The sequence below is a fragment of the Syngnathus acus genome, chromosome 17 (assembly GCF_901709675.1).
Source record: "Syngnathus acus chromosome 17, fSynAcu1.2, whole genome shotgun sequence".
Lineage (NCBI taxonomy): Eukaryota > Metazoa > Chordata > Actinopteri > Syngnathiformes > Syngnathidae > Syngnathus > Syngnathus acus.
This window is the reverse complement of record NC_051102.1, coordinates 6,085,483-6,108,553: the sequence shown is the minus strand read 5'-3', so window position 1 is coordinate 6,108,553 and position 23,071 is coordinate 6,085,483. Positions and strand designations below refer to the sequence as shown.

Below are 23,071 nucleotides of genomic sequence, written 5' to 3'. Positions count from 1 at the left end.
GTAGGGTTCTAAAATAGTTATCATTTTTCATCCTCACCCATATGAGCCACAGGAATAGTTCCAGATCTTGACAAAAGAAAAAAAAAAAAGGGAGAGAGGGAAGGAAAATAATATTTATGTCCCCAAACACACTCCTGGCTGTGATCCAGCGAGAGAGAGCTGGCAGCTGTCTCCGAAATCAGAGCTTGGAAGGTGCCCTCATTTAAGGGATGCGAAATGAGCGTCATCCGCACAACATCGTGCCACTATTTTGTGCATCGCTCAGGTGTAATTGATTTCCTCTAAGGCGTCTCACTGCAGCGTTTGTTTCATTATACGGCGCATTTTGTTGCTGGGCTCTGGAGCGCTTTTGTTGAGTTGAAATCCCATTAAACCTCACGCTGAATCCTACCTTGCCATTTGTCTTGGTGCGCTTTCATCGGAGTGATACTCATCTTAACATGCTGCACTTGTGAATAAATGGCATGTCTGGGTGGTTTCCTGTTGACTCTTTTTATACTTTGATGAGAGAAGAAGCACAATTGCATTGTGCATCATTATCATCAAATTTGAACAGTGATCAAGATGCAGCTCTAAAAATTGGAATTATCAAATTATTTTGCTTTTTGACAGACATTAGGAATATGTATGTAGTATATATGAATATAAATGAATATTTAATTAAATACATATATAATTATATGTATATATACAGGTCTGTCTCAGAAAATTTGAATATTGTGATAAAGTTCTTTATTTTCTGTAATGCAATTAAAAACAAAAATGAAATTAATAAAAAGCTTGCAATATTTCAGTTGATTTGTAATGAATCCAGAATGTATGACATTTTTGTTTTATTTAATTGCATTACAGAAAAAAAACTATCACAATATTCTAATTTTCTGAGAGTCCTGTATATATATATATATATATATAGTTGTATTAAGTTCATTTTGTTTTTCCTTTTTAATCACTTCACTGGTTCTTTTCTATCAAACAAATTATTTTAGGTGCATTACCTGCCATGTTTCGGCGGTTTCTTCCGCCTTCATCAGAGTGTCACTGATGTGGTTGTGACGCGTCTTTATCAGCTGATGGATGAAGGCGTGGCTCACCTGTCAGATTTGACAGGTGAGTCACGCCCTCTGCTGTCCGTTCACCTCTCCAGAATGCTGTTCCAGGTTGTCGAGAGCATGTAGGCTCCCTTGTCCCTGTTGATGGTCCTCGGGCCCCGCTTGCCTCCCTGATCCAACGCTGATGTTTGTTTTCTTCAGTGCGGATGACTCTGGCCTTTTCCCAGTCCATGATGTGGTTTTCTCTTTTACAGTGGTCGGTAATGGCTGACTTGTAGTGTTCCTGTTCTGCTTGTAGTTTTATTGCTCTTGTTTGTCTTGTTGCTGTCTCCTTCTCACACTGATAAAGACGCGTCACAACCACATCAGTGACACTCTGATGAAGGCGGAAGAAACTGCCGAAACATGTCAGGTAATGCACCTAAAATAATTTGTTTGATATAAAAGAACCAGTGAAGTGATATATATATATATATATATATATATATATATATATATATATATATATATATATATATATATATATATATATATATATATATATACGTGTGTATATATATACTTAGCTACAAAATACTAAGTTTAATAGGAAATACTAATTTGTGCTACAAAAACAATCTGAAAACAAGTCGTTCATATTCAAATCAAAAGTTAGCATTTTGTGCACATGTGATAGCAATTTTGCAACCTTAATTGAAAAATTAAAGAAAAAAAAGATCCCATGTAATTTAGAAGAGACTGATGCCCCAGACTTTTTCCAAAACATCCATTCGGGCCAATCATTTGACAACCAGGAAGGTCCGTTGTTAAAAAAATGTTTGTGAAGCCACATTGGTCCAACTGGAGATTGCAAATGAAAGGTTGACAAAAGGGCAGCGGTGATCAGCCAGGCACGTCGGCCGAAAGCGTCGGGATAGCGAGGCCGGCGGCACGGATGAGCCCGGACAACGTGGGTTTGAGCTACAGCAAAATGATTTCGCCACACCATCACTTTCATTACCCCCGAGGACAGCTGAGGGGGAAAATAGCTGAGGAATGCTTGTCTGCTTATTCCAGAAGAGACTGTGTGGTCTCTGCAGAGGAGCACAAACAAAGCTGAGCAAACTGTCTTTAGTGCAAAATGTTCATCTCTCGATCTGCCTGTCAATACAAACCTTCTCTCTTATCTCCAAAAGCAAACAGTCTTTCAATTGACGTGAACGCTAGATAACAAACGCATCGTTTCGGTTTAAAATCCACCTGACTTCATATCCTTTGCTTTCGAGCTGTTTCTGTGACGCATGTTTAATTTAGTGAGTTTGTGAGGCATGAGTTGGTGTTGCGTCGTTAAAATATGATGTGGGTAGAGTGAGGCACCTGTTAAGTACGGGAAGTCCCAAACGTTGATTAAAAATGACTTTCCCCTTGGCTGCTGAATGAAGCAAATTCGTCAAATTGGCTTTGAAAAGGTTGCAAATCCCCACAGCCTCAGAGAGGGGCATGTAATCTCTCAGCATAATCACAAATAAAGCAGGATAATCACAAAATTTAGAGCAATGGGGAATTTATACGATAGCATTGCTAAGCTTCAGATGCAGTTTGATTTGCTTTTTGTAAAAGGCTTGAAAAATATACTGGAACACTTCTCACCTGATTTGAGCTGTTTGATGCGACCTCGGCTGGTGCTGGGTTCAACGGGCAGAAAGTCTTTGAACCAGGAGACCTCGGGGTCCGGCGTTCCACTGGCGGCACACAGCATGGTGGCCGTCCTTGTGCGCTCCACCACCTTCAGCTGCGGGCCCATATCGATACTGGGGAAGCCAAACGGCAACAAGTCCTCTGGAGGGGATACAGCAAATAAATAAGAAGCATCTATCAGAACAATGACAACCAAAACTTGAAATGGGAATGGACGAGACGTGAATGGACCCCAGCGCAGGACCAAATGCGTAGTGCCAACCGGACAGTTGAGACTTTTTCTCCATCCATCCATCCATCCATCCATCCATCCATCCATCCATCCATCCATCCATCCATCCATCCATCCATCCATCCATCCATCCATCCATCCATCCATCCATCCATCCATCCATCCATCCATCCATCCATCCATCCATCCATCCATCCATCCATCCATCCATCCATCCATCCATCCATCCATCCATCCATCCATCCATCCATCCATCCATCCATCCATCCATCCATCCATCCATCCATCCATCCATCCATCCATCCATCCATCCATCCATCCATCCATCCATCCATCCATCCATCCATCCATCCATCCATCCATCCATCCATCCATCCATCCATCCATCCATCCATGAATCCTCCCTTGTCTCCCTCAGAGGAGAAACATAAGCCATCCACACAAACATGGTGATGTGAGAGACACTGTTCCCCGCCTATCACATCTGCAGTGGCTTGAAAGAGGAGATACTAGCAAAGACAGCGGGGCCACTATATCCGTCCTCATTAAAGCCGCAGGTTTTTTTTTTTTTTCCCTCCTCAGCTAGCTAGTCATTAGCCGATTTAGTAGGCGGGCAGACACGCAGTAAGGTTCTCCGTGTTTCACACGGGCCGTCACTACAGGAGGGTAAACATACCGCCCAATCGGTTAGAGAATTACTGGGAGGGAAAAAAAAAAACTTGCAAAAGGACACATAGACGCTCTCTGCACACAACCTCCTCCCTGCCGACAAACACAAGTCTACAGTGGCGCCGACATTGAACTGTGTGCGTTTCACGACGTGTCTCTGTGTGCTTGCAATGATTCCTGTTTAATCACTATGCAGAGACCTGCTCGGTAACAGCAGTAGCAATTAGAAGCCAGGATCAAGAGAAAGGCTAGGGCGTGGTGGGGGTAATAAGGACTTGTTAGCAGTAATTGTTTAAATGCAGCGACTATTAAGAGAGGCTGATCTCGGAAGAGTGGCCATGCTTCTGGATGACTGATTATGCTGTGAGGCGGCCGACGAGGCCGTGTGTCTGCGGTCATCAGGAGTGTCTCATCCAGATCCAGAAAATAAAAAAAAAATCCCTTTGGTGGAACTGGACTGATATTCCAATGGCAAAGAATTGAGACCACCTATCCTGGAACTGTTGACTCAAGTGGACAAAAATGTCCCATACCCGAGCTGCCATCCATTCTTGTCACTTGTGGAACCTGAGACATCCGAGTCGCCCGGTCGCCCACCCACTCACCCGATAGTAGTTGCTCCCAATTCCACACAGATACGAATAGGCAAACAGGCTCTCAAGTAAATAGGATTAAGCATCTCGATGACAGCAATCCAGATGGTCAGACACGTAATCAAGCATCCATCAGCTCTCTCGGCTTCCTATTCTCCTTGCGCTTTTAGCCGATATCTCTTTTGCACATCCACTCTGACACCTCCCCCATACCTGCGCCTATAATTACATATTCCACTTTCCCACAGCCAAAAAGCAATTACCAGTGGCAATTTCCTTGGATGATAAATCAAGCCTACGGGAGTCTCTTTGACGGAAGGACAACACAAGCTGCTGAAATGTCGGCCGCGGCCACGTCATAGGTCTGCTTGTTGTTCTTGACCGATTTCTTAGTCACCTCCTGCCTCCTAAACACATGACAGACATGCCATCTTGCTGTGGTGGAATAAAGCTCCAATCTTTTTGACTATTTTAAAATTCATCATGCAACCAAGTCCAATATTTGCGGCTGCTGATAGTTGAAGAGAGAAATGATACCGAAAGGCAAAAGTAATGAGTCTCATATCTTATGGGGAGCAATATAGACTATAAGGATCGAGGGTGTGGACCACCTATCCCAAGTATCACACAATATAGTAGATCAATGCTAATGATCCAGCTGAATGCCGAAAGCGGAGGGAGGGAAGTGCAGGGATATCGATAGGCAGGTCAGAATGCTCCCCTGAGGTGACATATATGCTCCGCCTTACATCTGCTGCCCTCGGCCCTATATCCATCCCCCTTCTCTCTCGGGGTCGACTATAATTTGCATGAACTCCCTAGTTGTTAAATACCGTGCACCACTGCGGAAGGGTCAGGACGGCTCTTTTTTTTTTTTGTATTATCAATTTTATATAAATATAAAATGTATATATTTATATATATTATTTATATATAAATATAAATAATATAATATACGTATATATAATAATATATATAATGTGTATATATATATATATATATATATATATATATATAATACATAATAAATACATATATACACGTATGTACACATATAATGACAGGAATAGATTTATCCAATTTGCAGTATTTCCAATTGGAAAATCTCTTTCACAACAAACATTATTCTTGCTATGAGTTAGTTCTATTGCTGTATAGACAAAAAAAAAAAAAAGATGTCTACTCAGTGTGTATACGTGCATGTTCTGCAGATAATGCACATATCTCAGCTACTGGATGCTTCGTTCCAGATGACTGGTAAGGAGAAGAGGGATGTGGGAGCTACAGGTATCGAGCCAGCCTCATGGGTGAGTCAGCGGCTGCTGGAAATAGATACTGCAGGCATGGCCTTGATCACGCTTTTCACAAAATGAATCATTTATCAGACACAAACACTGCAGTGAAAAAAGTCCAGCTTATTTTTCATCTCCTGGTTAAATTGATAAGGCAGCATATGGGGGGAAAAAAAAGAGCAGTGGGTCTATAAACATAGCACGTGTCAACATTGGCAAAAAAACAGCCAGCATTGTTCCCCAGAGCTTTGTGTTTGTGCGCATCACGTACATTTTGGCCCGGTTATGTTTACAGAAGGACATCCGGGCCCGGTGCCCAAAAAACAGGCGGCAAAGGCAACCCGATTTGGGCAAATTCATTCTTACGCCGACACTCGCGCCGGAACTGGCAGCGAACACACACACAGAGTCGAGGACCTGATGCAAATGATGCAAACACACAAAACACCATTCCAGCTTTCCTCTCCCGTGTTGCCTCACCTTTTTATTTCCATCCCTCACACACACACAGCAAGTTGAGCGACCCATTGCCTATTCGTCCTCCAGTTCATTTGTGTAAGCAATGGCCCACGTGCATGAAAGGAGCCTTGAATAAAAGCCGATCGCAGGGAGTCTGATTCGGGAATAATCTGTCGTCCTCAGAGGCTCTAATGCTTTGACTCCTATAGACTGCAGAAGGACTGAAGAGGAGCACTTTAAATGCTAATGGCCCTTTATGAGAATAGATCACCACACAACACAATGAAAAAGAAGACCCGCGAGTCACCTCCATCTACAAGGCTCGCTTTCGGCTCGCCACAGACATCAAATTTGGCCGTGTTGCACACTTCCGTGCGTGGAGAATCGTATGCAGGGAGAAGAAGGGGAGGCAAGAAGTAAACAACCAGCCACATGTTTCTTCACTCAAGGAGTGTAATCCTCTTGCAGGATGACTTGACTGTTGTTGGGTTTTTTTTTTGGCTGATTGAGCCGCCGGCCAAGCGCAGACGCTCGAGGGGGGGGGGGTGATCTGACCCGACTGTCTGTCATACGAAGAGTGTTTTTATGCTGATGGTGGCATCGGATCATCTTTTCCCTTCTCTTTCCTCATGCTGAGCCTCCCCTCACCCCATGCTTCCCTTTCTCCAAAAATGGGGCACTGTGAAGTGAGCGTAATCAGGATTACACTGCACAAACCACCCGCACAGCAAACACGCACAAAAGGAACCTACACTCCTCGAGGAGTCGACGCATTCGCACGCAGCCACAACACACCCCGCTGCAGTGATGAGATGCTCTCGCCCACTAGAGGCTTTGCAACTTGCACAAGTGCAGATATCCACCTTTCCTGAAGGCTCAAAGAAATGACTGCAATGTGTATAGAAGTGCTTGCTTTGCAGGGGAAGTGAAGGCGGGGGCGGGGCGAGGAGTGAGCTCGGACAGACAGTGAGGTCGGGGCGGAGATAGATGACTGCAAAAAAAAAATGAAAAAATGAATAAAACACCATGAGAAGAAATTAGAAAGGAACTGCTGTGGGCTATAAGAAGCCTAGTGAGAGAAATGTGATTTGGAAATGAGTAGCGGGTGGGTAATGGAACAGAAAAGGTAACATCCAAGAGCTGAATGACGATAAGCTGCCACATCTTCGTCCATTAGCAATCCTATGGAGCAGTAAACCACATCCTGAGGCCCACCACAAGCACCACACCAGCTGCTATTAGTGATGCTCAACCATGATCCTAAATGCTGACATGAAGCATGGTAGTGGACAAAAATACTTAGCCACTAGCCATTAGCCACTAGCCACATAAAATCTTTGCGACATCAGTGGCGATTTCTGGAGTGAATCAATTTCATGTGATATTTTTTTGGAGATGTAACACTTCATGCAGATGAGTATTTAGAAGCCAAGTAGATCCATATCGTGTTTGCAACAAGTGGCCTCACGGAAGCCCATGTTGGTGTGATTATCATATCCTGCCCTTTAAAGTGGCGTGAAGTCTAAGCCGTTAAGCCTTTATATTAAAAAGCAATGAGGGTGAAGGTCATGCCAAAATACTTGCATGCAGTATTGTGATTCATCCCATAAAACATTCATACGTAAAAAAAAAAAATGCTGCACTAATGTTTGTCTGCAGTCACCATGCATCTTTAAAATCACAGCAGTATAATTGAATCCAGCCGGTCTATTGTTTTGCAACGTAATTACATCATACCAGAAGAACATTACCTGTACACTAATTTAATTTCGAAGATTCTTTTTAATCTTGTTTAACAATGCAGACTGCACAACAACAACAAAAAAAATCATTAAGTCATCTTGAAATCCAGTACGAGCACTAATAGATTTTGTTTTCAAAAAGATATTAATGCTCACTATTTGTTTAGCGACTGATCAATTTTATGAAATTATATTTTTGCTTTGTTTGTAATGTAGTTTAAGAACTGCGCGGCATCCTAATATTAAGTTTCATAATATTGGTAAAGTATATTATTATTTGCAAGTGGAATATTGTTGACATCCTCACAATTGAAAGCACACAGATTAGGACGAATCAAATCATGATGTCATGATGAATTCATTTGGATGAAAGTTAACACAAACACAAACAAGGCACACGCTCCAGGAGAGCCCCTGCACCCCCCCCCCCTCCCCCTCAGGTGATGTTCATGTGGTAATGGCTTTTAGATTGGGGCTGTGTACATAGATGATGGGCCCGGTTAACAGATGGCCAAGGGACGGCCGGGCCAACCTTCTGTTCATCACTCAGCAGAGCCCTCTCTTCCGTTCTTCCCTCCTTTCTCTCTTCCTCCCATTCCATCTCTTTTGTTTCACTTGACTCACGCCACCACCCGTTTCTTCACCCTCTAGCAAGTGTGCTTCACCTCGCCTCGACCTCCCCTCCCCTCACTTCCTCAATTTCCGCCGGCAGATACGGGTTGTCTGCCAGCTTCAAGTCTAATCCGCCTGATTTTTTTTTTTTTTTTTTCTTCTTCTCATGGAGTGTCGTCGCTCTAGCGGCCACCCCTTCCCATTTCTTTGTCCTCTGCTGCTGCTGTGCTGGGCAGATGGCCAGCGCTCACAGCTGCAAGTCAAATTCATAGCGTGTTGGAGCACCACATTGGGGAACATTCCTCCGAGGAGGCTGTGAACCAGTGATTAACCAGCACTTTGGCCAAGACTTGCGAGTGATTGGGGCACGCTGGGATGCAGCAGGCCTGATAGCCTGCGAGCCTGATGAAACTATAAAAAGAACAGCTTCATGCAGAGGTCGAGCCTTGACAGCGACGGGGGAACAACAACTGAAGCCAGGTGCCTGCATGAGTGATGAAACACCCAGAGCCATGTGTTCCTTTGTCCAGAGTTGGCTAAAGTACTCACTCAGTAAAGTTCAAGTACTAAAAGAAATTTAAAAAAATAAAATAAAGGCGTAACAATTTCATTCAAAACCTTACACCTGCTCAGACCAAATCTTAATCCAGCACAGCTGGCTTAGTTTTGATTCAGAAATACGAAACAGAAATGTTCAAATACGTGTGTATATTATAATAATATCGTACCGTATTTTCCGCACTATAAGGCGCACCTAAAAACCTCCAATTTTCTCAAAAGCCGACAGTGCGCCTTATAATCCGGTGCGCCTTATATATGAACAAAGTTTTAAAATGGGCCATTCATTGAAGGTGCGCCTTATAATCCGGTGCGCCTTATAATGCGGAAAATACGGCATATAGTAATATAATACAGAAAATCTCACCTCTGATAATGGCCAGCTTTGCCGTGACTGACAGCTCTCCTTCGCTGTTCCGTGCGACGCACTCGTAGATGTTCTCGTCTCGAGGTGCTCGGAGAGGTTGGATCCTCAGCACGGCGCCAGCGCCTTCGTCAAATTCGATGGTCTGGACGCAGCAGAAAAAGACATTATTTTCATCGCAGTGGAAACGGATCCACAATAGTAAACAAGAGCATTGGAAGTGGATGTTTTTGCCTCAGGGTAAAGTGTTTTTGATTGTTTTTAATGCCGTAGAAGTTGCTCCATGAATTTAATGTTGGTTTTGCATTTATTATAATAATGAATACTTGAACCCCATCATGACGACACATACCTGCGGGAAACTGGTGTCTTGTGGCAAGACACCCCAGAAAGTCACACTTACCATTCTGGGCTCACTCTTTGGAATGCAATATAGCACCAAGTTACAATCAATTATTCATTTTCAGGCAAGCGTGGTTTTAGTTGCATGCAGATATGAACTGGAGATACTAAAGCTTTATTCACATACAAGTTGCTCATTTGTGCTTCAACCCCCGCAACCCCACCTCCCTTGCTTCCTCCTAAAAAAAAAAAAAAAAAGAAGAATTTTGGCCTGTGATGATTTGCAGCTGTTCAACGCTCCAAGCAAGCCAAGGATTGCTTCATTTAATCTCATTTCCCAATGGCTCGGCCTCAACTGCCCAATAACATAATGCAGAATAAAATAAAACAAATAAAAATAATATTAGAATAAAAAAATAAAGCAAACAAAAAAAATATCTATATAAATAAAATATAAATAAATATAATTATAAAAAACTATTTGTGAGAGCTGTGCATGCCATGCAGCAAAACGATCTTCACATTGCGCACTGTGACAACCACCTCGATACGCTGAGAGTTGACCTTCTTGCCCTTCTTGTTCCAGTAGACAACCGGCTTGGGATTCCCGGTGGCCTGGCACACGAACGACGCCACGCCTCCTGATACGCCAATCTGGTCTGTGGGAGTCTTGGTAAACTTGGGCGCAGCTGAGAGGAGAGAAAAAAACAAAAGTCTCATGCATGTGAAAGTTGATCTCCGAGACTGACTACACAATAAACACCCTGCTGACCACTCTCAAATTTGCACCGGTCACAGTTTGTTTTGTGCTGCCTTGTGTTGAGCTAAATTCCTGGGTATCATCTAGAGGACACGCTGAAGGACTTCCTGTGGGTCATAAATAAAAGATTGGGTTGGGCTTTAGAGGAACGGCTCGCTCTCTCCGTCCACGCTGCTTCTTTCGGGCCAGTCGAGCCCTGAACTGCAGCAAAGACACTCTTATGTAAGCGTTAAGTGCGCATTATTTAAGCATCTAATTGGGGGGTATTAATAACCATTTGTCAGCAGAAGTATCACCTTGGAGGATTTGTACATTGGTAAGATCTTTAGCAGTTCAGTCAGTCTATCAACATTACAGTTAATTTGCTTTAGCCAGAGGGTAGAATTGGAGGAGAATGATGGGGACTATTATACTTTGTGTTGGAGTGCCGGATTAGAAAAGTGCTGCAATTGCCCTGTGCACGAAAACAGCAATTTTCCAAGCAGGCCATTGAGCCGATCGTAGTGAACCTCCATTTTTTCCTTGCGAGTGAGTCAAATCAATCAAACAGCCAACGTGCAGCCAGCCCTCGCTATCTGCCTGTGGACTGTTGCCATGGTGGCCAGCTTAACTCCTCGTCAGCTAGAGAATCGCTGCGATCCATCAGGGTGAAGGCAGGATGACCCTTACCATGGCAACCCGAGTCCCTCCTCCCACTCCCCTAAGTCTGGGCGGCTAAGGTCCTGCTGTGTGGACTCACTCGTCATTCTCTGAAGACGGACTGAGGAAAAAAAACTATCAAATAATCACTTGCAGATTGCAAAAGGCTGTTTGCAGATTTTCACAAAGATTTTCAAGCCCTTGCTAAAATATCGGCTTTTCTGAGATGTGAGGTTAGAGCTTGTTATTGAGGTTGATAAGAAATGAGTGGATCTGATTCCATTATCGACACTCCTTAATTCCTTCTCAGCTTTCTCCGACACATCTGGAAGGAGCAAAAATCAAGGGAAAATATGTATTCGGAAATGTTTTTAAAAATCACCCCACCCCTCCGAAAGTCTCAGTTCCAGCTGGAGAAAAACACGACTCCCACATGAATAAGGCTCTGTTGGTGTGGTATTCCTCTGGTGAAAGGCCATCTTGTTCTGGAACCTAATGCAGATGCTGTGGCCAGAAATTCTTTCATCAGACCATTGCACAATTTCTGAATATTGTCTGTTTGAATGTTTTTGTACTATTTCTAATAACACACACACGCACACAAACTGCTGTGTGCTATAAAGAAAAAAAAATAAAGCAAATCCTGAATGTCAAAAATGAAATGGTCTCCTTTAATACTTGGCCACAATCCTCAACAGGATGATACCTAAAGCTGGAGTTGGCACAGTGCAGTCAATCAGAACAAATTCATGGCCGTCATTCGAAATCCCAAGAGCACCACGTTACTGGCCTACTAAACTTAAAGAGAAGGGCTTAGGGACGAGCCCCTAAAAACCTGCTAAAGTACAAAAAAAAAAAATTGCAACCTCCTTGTTTCAGTGGCGGTATTATGCCTGAATTTCATATGCCTTGTTGAGCTCCAACATGATCTCACTGGCTTTACGTACAGTCCGGAATGTTTTCTGTACTCTCTTAAATGCGCTTCAACACCAATCCTCTTGCAAAAGCGACCCCGCTGGCAACGTTACCACTTAAGCCTCTTCTTAAAGCCAGGGAAAAGCCCTGCAAGGCACTGACTTTGGCCGGATTTGCACTGAACAAAAACTTAGGACTGCGCCGTTGGCCGGAAAATAAGGAACTAATGAGGGGATCTTTCTCTTAATAAAAGCTTTCACTTGTTTCACCAGAGTAAGTCGACTAATCTTGTACCAATTGCCTACTTTTGTGAACCTTTTTAAACCCGTGATGATCGAAGTGACTGATTGAGTCTGCGCTCAGTGGTAACAAAGCCAGCGACATTGGAACGAATGGAGGTGACGATCCATTTAAAGTGGTAAATTCAAATTAAATGCATCCTCTTTTGAAAGACGGGCCAGGGAGAACCGCTGTTTCAAATTGCATTTGGCTCTTGTAGAGAAATGTATTTGACTGATGTCAGAGGGAGATCCATCCATCCATCCATCCATCCATCCATCTTTTTTTTTCCCCACTACTGCAACATATGCTAACTTTATGCTAATGTAGGATTGATCATTCAAATGATTTTTCTTTTTAACAAAAGGGATTTCAATATTTGGTTATATGCCTCACAAATGAAATATGTATTTTTTGGTATTCTCTGTGCTGCATTTTCATGAGATGCCTCTAAGTTTCAATTGACAGGTTGCTATGGAAATGTGGAGCTTTACTGAATATTTCCGATACATTACATCTCTTGTATAATTCAATGATATGACAGTGACAATAGCGTGGTCTCAAATTAGTCGTACAAATGAAAAAGAACATTACAACAGCGATACCTTACAGAGAAATGTAATTTGCATTGTTGGTTTTGCGAGTGCATGCATGTGTGTGTTTGTGAATGGACGCATATATGCGTGTGTATGTGTGTGTGCGCTGACCACTGAGGCAGGAAATCTGTGCAAATGTTGTCATCAAAAGGATGATGAGAAACATGCTGATGGGACCTCCCGGCTTATCAAAACACATTAACAAGCAGCAGTCCAGTTCCAATGTACTCACAAAGCGGCTTTCACTCTTCTATATCACACACACACGCTTTCTTCCAGACGTGCAAACACGAGCATGCCAAATCCCACACATGCACTTCTATACGATCACACTACGGTACAATACATTCACACCTGATTATACAGCAGCTGCCATTGAGGTGCAGAAGTGAGACAGCCACGATTGGTTGGATATGGTTGCAAGGTTGTCTTGGAAGGTAACACGACGGCCAACGCTCAAATCTGATTGACGGACGGACTAGTTCAATGTCAACATGCAATCTTTCCAGACATGGTGTCTATTTCCGGAGATGTGCTCCCCTGCTATCACAGAACTTTAGTTGCTATGGCAACTAAATAATGTAGGACAGCCTGTTCTCAAGATTTTAGGAAGGTTTCAGACAAAAGGAACCAATTGTAATGAAGATAAACTGACAGAGTATTGTGTGAAGGTCCTGGGGAATTGTTTTATTTTGGCGGTAACAGCTAGGAGCGAAAATTTCTGCAGCTTTACTTTTTTTAATCAATATATTTTTTCCATATTCAGTGTTTCTTTTTTTGTTTTGTAGTGATGCATTTTTTATTTTGTTTCGTTTTGTTTTTACATAGCTCCCAAGACCTCGTTTACCTCTGGCAGGATTTTTACTTTCTGGACCAGTATTTGACACCTAAACAAACGAAACAAAAATCTAAAAATGACAACACTGTTTCAATTTTGGAATATTTGATTTGACAGAAAATAACAGCAGAATCTCCTTGTGATATTTGTGTGTTGGATGCGTGGCTTTAAGGGGCGTGGCCTACTGAATTAGTCTACATATTTTGTACAAAAGTTAGCTCTTGTTATGAACGAGCGTGCATATGCTTGAACAACATGAAAAATACATACCTGGCATTGCAGAAAGACTGTTGACTTTAATTAGCAGGATGATAAGATGCAGAAGGAGACACAGGGGGGAGGTCCTAAGCCTTCTGGACTGGACCAGCGCACGGCCTATATTGCACAAATGCATGGTCCCACTTTGGGCTGCTTGAAGATGACTGAAATGTGGTTGGGGCTTCACTCAGCAGGGGTAGGCACTCTGCAGACACACACACAAATACATGAAGGTCAGCCAAAAGGGATAAAAACATAGCCGCCCCATCTCTGATTCATGGCTGAAATGTCAGTGCACTGCGAAGGCAAGAGGGGACTCATCCAAATATTCAAAGAGAGGTGGAGAAAACCTCTTGGAAGAAAAATGAAAGGGAAATTCATGCTAATGCAGGATTAAGTCTTTTGATTTAGCCAGAGCACTTCTAACCGGGATTAAGCACTCGTGTGGGCCAGCCCTGACTCAACTAATACCAGAACAAAAGCACCACTGTGCACCGACAAAAACAAGAAACAGGCTGAAATTGTTATTTTGCCACACCGCTTCGGCATTAATGAGCCATTGTGCGAGCGAACCGTGAAATACGCTGCGGTGATACATTTTTAAGTTGCTTTCCTCTCTTCAAAAGTCATAATAATTTAACTTATCTTTAGCTCTGATTTAAGTAATTCGATTTCACTGTTATGGGGGAACATAAAGGAGTCAATTAATAATAGCGCCCGAGTGTGCTAGCGTAATGGAAAACATTTCATTCAGGGATCAGAATGCGGCAAAAAATGCCAAATTTAAGGGAGGTCGTCATTGGCAGCCGGCCTCGTAAAAAAACACATCATTCAGGTAGAGCAGATCGAGAGCTCACTGTCCCTTGGTCAATAATTTCGTCCTCCACTCGTTCGTGTCGGAACACAGGTGGGGGAGAAAGAAGCTTTTGTTAACCTGTCGACACAAGACGAGCACTAAAGCGTGAAGATAAAAATAACAGGCACACAGACGGGCTCACCAAAAATAATTCAATAATCAACACCGGTGGAAGAAAGAATTTGAAAAATACAAACTGGGTGGTGGCTGCTCAGTGGAACATGTGGCTAAAGCATGTGGCCAGAACATCTGCCACATAATTTTTTGTCGGACTCTTCGTTCCCTTTTTCCCACTCGATTTGTGTGAGATTTCTCCGGGTAATCCAGTTTCCTTCCACATTCTCAAACCATCCAGAGGTTTACTGAAACTCAAAATTGCCCTTAGGCGTTAATCTGAGTGTGAATGCTTATTTGTCAATACCTGTGATTGACTGGTGAGTATAATCCGCCTTGCACTCAAAGTCATGTGAAATAGACTCCGGCTCACCTCTGAACCCTGAACGGGATAAGCAGGAGAAAATGGATGGATGGACCAGGAGGTTAGGGAGTCAGGGAGATCAACTGTGTGAAATCTTCTGGACTATAGATTTTAAATCAAGTGCCAGTAAATTGTTCAAGTAGTGAGAAAAAATCTAAAAACACCCAAAAGTCAATTATCTGTGGGGGCGCACCTAAAAACCTAACATTTTTTCAAAAGCCGACAGTGCGCCTTATAGTCCAGTGCGCCTTATACATGGCCCAAATTCCTAAATTTAAACTGGCCCAAAGCATTGTGTCATGAAATCAATCATAAGTGGCCCGCTGAAGACTATGAATCATGAATCAAAAAGACTATGGATCATTATTTTGTGATTTTAAAGTAATTTGTTGCATCTGAAGTTGAAATAAAAAACATAAAATGGAGAATGATTTGATTTGGATTCAAAATCTGACATGATGCATTAATGGTGCGCCTTATAGTCCGGTGCGCCTTATATAAGGACAAAGTTTTAAAATGGGCCATTCATTGAAGGTGCGCCTTATAGTCCGGTGTGCCTTATAGTCCGGAAAATACGGTAAATATATCGATATTCGCCATATATTTTGGTATTAACAGGTGGATTAAGTTATGCAAGTCCCCACTGAACTTGCACGGGTCACCACGGCTAAGTGCCCAGAGCGTGCCAGTGCACTTGATCGTCCATATTGTCATTGACGTATCAGCATAAACAAACGCGCCGCGTCGCCTTCACCGTGTCATCCCCCCGGCCGCGTGGGCGCTAATGGTGTGTCGAGATTACCGCTGACCCTTCCTCGCCTATTCTCCTAAACGAAAGCGGCATTTCTGGTGCGTTACATATTCAAAGACTTCCCCCCCGTCTACTTATCGAGCTAATGACCTGCTCCGACACATTACTGGCTGCCACTTCCACCTCTAAAAATAGCCAATTTGGAAAAAAGAAAAAAAAAAAAGCACGTCCGTCTATCTGATATACGGGCTCGATTTGGTTCAGCGCTTGATAGCCTCGCTCTTATCTCAGGCCGGTGTAATCGAGGTTGAATAGGAAAGCTTTCAACATGTCCGTTTTTTCAATTGAACAATATGATAAGAAGAATCAGAGCTCATTCAAGCTCCAGCGGCAACACGTTAAGTAAATTCCCCTCTTAGGGAAACTCAATTTGCTGCTGTTAATCCAACTAGGGCCGCTGCTCGGCGTGCAGACACACGGCCGCTCCGACATTTGACGCTGCTCTTATATATTTGGCCGTCTGCTCCCGGCTCGTGGAAGCCTGCCCTCGGCGTAACACTTCATATCTTTCGCTCCCTGTTGTCTTTCACCTGCTGACAAAGCCCTCTCCTTTCCCCTTCCATTTTAGTCACTCACCCAGACTCCTAAACCCCTTAATCTTTCCCTTCTGCATTAGGTGTTGTATACCTCAAATCTCCTCATCTCCCTCCTCCGTTGTCTTGTTAACCTCTCGTGATGCAGTCGTCAGTGCGGCGGTCACTCTTACGTTCACCCCCTCTCCCCCCCCTGCCTTCTAACCTCCCGCTCATGGCCAAATCCTTTCTCCCGTGCCCAGCTGCTCGGTGTCGGCCCCTCCAGCTGCTGCTGAGGATTCACACAACAGCGTTTTGCAGATGGGTTATTGGAGGGAGCCGGCGGGCCAAAGCAGATGCGGCGAACAGTGGCCTGCTGGTGGTTGGGTTGAAGTCTTTGGGCGGGTAGCAAGAAATGTTGCTGGAGCTTCAAAGAGACATGTTTTGGTAAAATCTGATTTAAAAAAAAAAAAAAAAAAGATTTTTTTTTACAGGGACCTTCTCATAAACCGAACTAAACATGGCTGCCATGTGCACTTCTAAATTTCAAGGGAATTCAAATATATTACAATATTTTCATAATGTTACTGTAACAAAAAAATTATTTAGGACACAAATTTATTGCAAATTATTTTTTCGTCGACGCCCAAGAAACAACTCACCAACCCGGTTTGATAACCGACAGTTTAAGGTTAATGAAGAGTAAATACGGGAATAATAATAATAGTAATAAATAAAAAAAATAATAGTTCTGACAAATAGAAAGCAAAATAGAAAAAATGTCAAGCACAAATGAATTCTAAGGCCAACATCACAACATGCCTGATCCTGTCTTAGCATCAAGCCAATATAACACAAGAGAAGGTGTTGGAGGGAGAGGGGGGGGGGGGTGCTGTGCTTATTCCCGTTTCACCGTGACAACACAGATGGTCATCCAGACAGATAGATAGATGAGGGATACATGTGCTATTTATTGCACCGAGCAGATAATGACACTGCAGCTCAGGTGGTGAAATGCACACTGCTTATTGTCCTCCATCAGACTGATGCAATAACATTGTTTAGCGTGGCCTCGCCCCCCTGGGAGCCCCTGGAAGATTTTTTTTTTTTGTCGCCACCTCGCCCATTTACCCATGATGCCATTCACCGGCAGCAAAGGTAGCTCCAGACGATCTCCATGACAACAAGCGACGGGCGCTAAAATTAAAAAAAGCTTATTTAGCACCACATCTACAAGCTATGACATTTTTTAGCGGAATTCCAATTAATTCGCAGTCACTGTTTGCATGTTTACATGCCAGCCTGTGATCTAATAGTGCTCACCATGCAGCTCCAAAATAACCTTGTTTTCAATTATTCATGGCTTTGTCTGCCATTCTTTTGATAAGTTGAGAAGAAGGCAGCATTAGTCACACACTGGGAGCGACCAGGACTAATATTACCTCACGCTTCCTGTGACCCTGCAACCTCTAGGCGAGTGACACTTGCAAATTCATGCACACCCACGAGGCAATTTACCAAACACACACAGAGAATGGGGGAAAACCACACACACGCACTAAACATAACAGATGGCAAAGCATCACGGGGGAGATTGGCAGTCGCTCTCTGTCACACTTTTTTCTTTTAAACAAAAAACTTGAAGACACACACACATGCATACACACAAACACACATTGAGGATCAGAAACACAGGATGAAGCATGGCTCACTGCAGGCATGAGTTGCGTTGCCCTGGTTACATTTTTAGGAGTGGTGAAAAAAATATAGCTGAGACTTTCGAACAGAAAGCGCACCTGTCACTCAAAAATGAAGAATATAAATGAATGTGCTTTCCTCAGCGGCATTTCTTTCTGTCATTACGCTTTCCAATGTTTACATGGTTGTTTACATTCAGAGGTTACAAACAAAAGGTTCACGTGCGTCATGTAATGAGATCAAATGAGTTACCGTGGTTGTGCGGTAGATACGGCGCTTAAAGTATGACTCTCAGTTTTGACACTGACACCAATCGGATAGCACTTGATTAGATTCTATTTTGGGCCTTTCTGTTAAATGTCACTACATAATTTACACGGCGAGGCTGATTGGACACGGAATTTAAATCAGCAGGATATATCACATCATTATTCAGGACATGAATGCGTTCATAAAACAAAGTCCATCTTTAAGGCCGATATTCATGTTGTTTGTCTCGCAATAAATTTCAAAACTGGAAAAGGGGAAATGCTAGTCGAGATCAATAAACAGAGCGGCGCCGTGCCATTTGAATATTTTTATCGGTGTGAGCCGTCTTTTCGTCGGTCACATTGGGCAAAAGCAAATTAGAGAAAATCACAACATAAAATGATTTTCCCTCAGCAAATGCTCTCAATTTCTCTTTCCTTAATTCAGTTTTAAAGTGTGACTAACCGGGATATATTCAAAATGAGAGATTTATAGGTGCACTTTGCTTCATTTGAGCTACATTAAAAGCGGCATCACCTGTTCTTTTGGTGGTCGCGTCTGCTTTGAGTGGTAATTGAAGATGCTATTAACCTTTGCCGATGCACAACATCAGCATGTCATTAAAATTACACAAAGGCATCGCAATTGCTTCGGACCATTTTAACTGCTGGATCCATAAAGTGTGCTTCAGCTGTTGCTCATCACAATTTCATAGCCAGGACAACACAAGAAATTGATGATGAGGCGTAAAAGGAGGGAAGCCTGACTAAACTTCTCTCCATGAAACGCAACATAAAATACTCTGCAAAGCTGCTACAAGCCAACAACACGGCAATAAACACCCACTCCTCTTATTGGGGCGCCGAGATCAAAAGCCAACGCTGAATCCAATAATGGAGGCAGGAGATCAGCTGGATGGAGCCATAGATGGAGTGAGTGGCTTCCACCGAGCAAAAGAACGTATTATCAAAATGGCTGAAAGTGCGTAGAGAGAAGATTATAACAAGGGATCAGCGGAGGGGAAACGCTCGCAAAGTGTTTGTGGAAGCGGGCTGTTATCTTCGAACAAGCAAGAGTGTGTCGGAATAAATCAGACACATTCAATTCAATCATTGAATCGGAGGGCATCTAATTGCGACAAATTTTAATTAGATCGCATTAGGGACCGATTTGTATATTTTGGATACAAAAATGTGTCAAAAAACTGTCAAATATTGTGTTCTAATATTTATATACCCCCACATGTCCACTAAGGTCAATGCTTGCTCACTCAGTGATAACAAAAACCAAGGACGGGCAAATTCTGTATTGCCTAGCGTTTTTTTTTTTAAATGTCTGTCATAGACGATTGCTCATTCTCTGCTTGTTTCTTTTCAGAGGCAAAAAAAAATTGCTATGGAGGCGGCCACTCATTTTGTAGTCTGACAGTTGAGTCCTTGTCAACTCGCTGTCCCTATTAGCATATCTAAGGCCTCCTTAATACTCGTAATAGCAGCTACTTTGTGTATATACTGATCGTACCGATTCCTGCATGACAGTCGTTAGACAATTTTATGCTCTTGGAAGATCTATAAATCATCTTTCCATTCATCCAGCCATCCATCCATCAGGCCACATAGCCATCATTTCAGAAGGGGAAGAGGAAGACCATTTTGAATGAGCAAATGACATTCAACTGCTCCTTTACATAGTGGTCCAAAAATAAAAAATCCGCAATGTCAATTTGAGGTCAAACTGCACGATTATGATCAAAATAATAATCTGCATTTTTTTTTTATAGATATTTTACTGAAGACTTTAATCCTGCGTTCGCCCCCCTGGTGGTTGGCTGCAGACGTCAATGGCAGCGAATGAGTTCATGCTTTTAAAAGTCTAAGGCAGGGGTGTCAAACTCATTTTTTTCGCGGGCCGCATTGTAGTCATAACTTCTTTCGGAGGGCCATTATGACCGTCAACCCAAATAAATGCATGAGCACCTCATATTCTATACAGTAAAAGCTACAAAACAAACTGACAAATAACTCGTTTTCAAATCAGACGAGTAAAAACTGGTCAAATATTTACAAAAAAAGATATTAAAAGTGAAGACAATTTGCAATTCTAGTAATGACACACAAATTTGATGCACAATTTGTCTTCGCGGGCCACATAAAATGATGTGGCGGGCCGTATCTGGCCACCGGGCCTTGAGTTTGACACCTGTGGTCTAAGGGAAGGCAGAAGGGCCAGATTCAGAATGTGCCGCCATCACACACCTGTTGTCATCATTTTCCATGAGATGCAACGGTTAAATGTCTATTGTGAAAACAACGCCCACACACACACACACACACAAGACAAACACAACCATTGGAGGCACACTGAAGCCAATTAGCGAGTTCCTCCAGGAGAAAGGCTCCCTGACAACACGGAACAACACTGTCTCCCAGGATTGTCATCGTTAGTCTTCCCATATCAAACCTTCGTTAACACGATATGCAAAAGACACCTTTATTCATGTCAGGCGTCATGATTTGTTAGAAATGATCATCATGGGCTGATAACCGTAGCCTGAAGAAACACAGTCACTAATTGGTTTAGCATTCCAAAAGAATCCATGTTGGATGCTTTTAATGTGAGCAGACTTGCTTGAATTGGAATAAAAATGTCTTTTCTGCTATGATGCAGTTATGTTAGTGTAAATGCAGACAGGCATCTGGCACCAAAACTGAAATGAAATCATAACAGTAGAACGCAGACTGTGCTGACGATTACTTTTCGCCTCCTCCTGTGCTGCAATCGAGACGCAATTATTTATTCATTCCCAGTTTATGCAAAAAATCCGCAGCCCGATCAGGATGATTTTATTAATTTCCTGGAGATGTTTTGATTCTCTCCTGTATATTTGCGCTATCATGGTACTACCTGAGTCACATGACCTGCCGCCCAGCGGGAGCTCATTATCTCACAATGGCAACGCTGCTGAGATCATCCATGAAACTTTACTTTACATGATGGCATTTGCTTAAGGTTAAGATGGAGCAACGACAGAACCCAACAGCATTGCTGATGGATGAGTTTCATTTCGGCGAGGCGGCATATGCTATAGCGACCGAATTCCGCTTAAATGCTCCTCACGCGTCCCGGCCTTGCCGTTTTGTCACTAACCAGCCATTACGCGACTTCCTGATGGAGATGAGATTTGTGACGGCAAATGGATTTCTCCTTGAGGAACGATCAAGTTGTGTATCGAATCAAAAACTGAAGTAATGGACTAGGAAAAAAAACGGTTTGTCCTCTGTCTTGCCCAGATTGGACCAAAATGTGTCCTGGTAAGTGTTACGCATGCCAAGGGGAACAGACGTCTGCTCGGATGCTTTCCATCACTAACTAGTCATTATTTTCCACCCGTTCATATAAATAAAAACCTTTATTTAATCAAGTAAAGCACTTAGAACCGATTCTTATTTAATTCATTAGGCTCAATGATTCATCATTGGCTGAAAAACAACCAATTACAGTAAAGTCAGACCGATACCAAGTACCGATACTTGCATTTTACAGTCTGGATGAATTTGTAATTTATTGCCATAAAAAATATATGATGCCAGTTCTTGGAGCAAGTTCCTGATGAGGCATTCTGTTTTGATTTGTGTCAGCCATCTTGTCAGTCAGTCCGAATGGCTCTTGTCAGTTGGAGATGTAACTGTCAAACTAAGTCAATGTCCTCACATCTCCCTCCCATTATTGAGTAATGACCTCCGATTATCCACACGTTTCGCCGTGTTGCGCACACGAGCACTTTGACCTCGGCGAAGAAAGTTTCCTTTCAAAAAAGGCGGCAACGCGGAGGTATGATAACGTCCTCCTTTGCATACGAGGGAAGAGAAAGGTGGCGTAGGAGAACGATGAAGATGTCTTTAGATGTGTCAGCTGCGATCAAAGGGTGGCTGAAGACAAGAGACAAGTGGACAGGAGAGGAGGAGATGAGAGGTCGTGAAGGAGTGTGCATAATTCATCCCTGCTGACACATCGCAACCTGTGATTCATCTGGAGAAGGGCATCAAGTCAAGTCACCATCCCGCCATCTCCTAGCCTTCACTTTTGTGCACACACGCAACCGTAATGGCAAACAGCCACCTGCTTTAAAAATGGATGTCCGTGTGTCTAGAGACCTTCAACGAGGTCTCATACTTGGGCAGATACTTTGGTTACACACACGACCTTAATAATATAGGCACAATCTTGAAGAGATCCAATACATAATTTTTATTTTTATTCAATTTTAATTTCATTAATTTTTGCTTCATTATTATTATTATTATTATTGAACGCACACCTGTCACATGTATAAAGTTAGGTTTTCATATTGAGCTCTTTTTCTCATATTTTCGAGTGAAATGCAGCTTTTATTTACTTTGAGCCAAAGCTGTGATTCATGACACCTTTGGTAATTTTGTAGACGGAAACACTTTTTTTTTTTTTTCATGCTGATCCCATTTCACAGTTGTTCATGTGTTGCGTGGATGAAACGTCAAACGTTGAAGGTTCTTGGAAATCTTGTTGCTTTCTGTGTTCTTCTTCGCCCGTTTGTCATGTAATTAATGTTTA

At 42.7% G+C, this 23,071-nt stretch overlaps 1 pseudogene; it reads right to left on the bottom strand.

Moving 5' to 3' along the window:
• Positions 1-23,071, bottom strand: part of LOC119137508 — a 57,292-nt pseudogene that overhangs the window by 30,503 nt on the left and 3,718 nt on the right.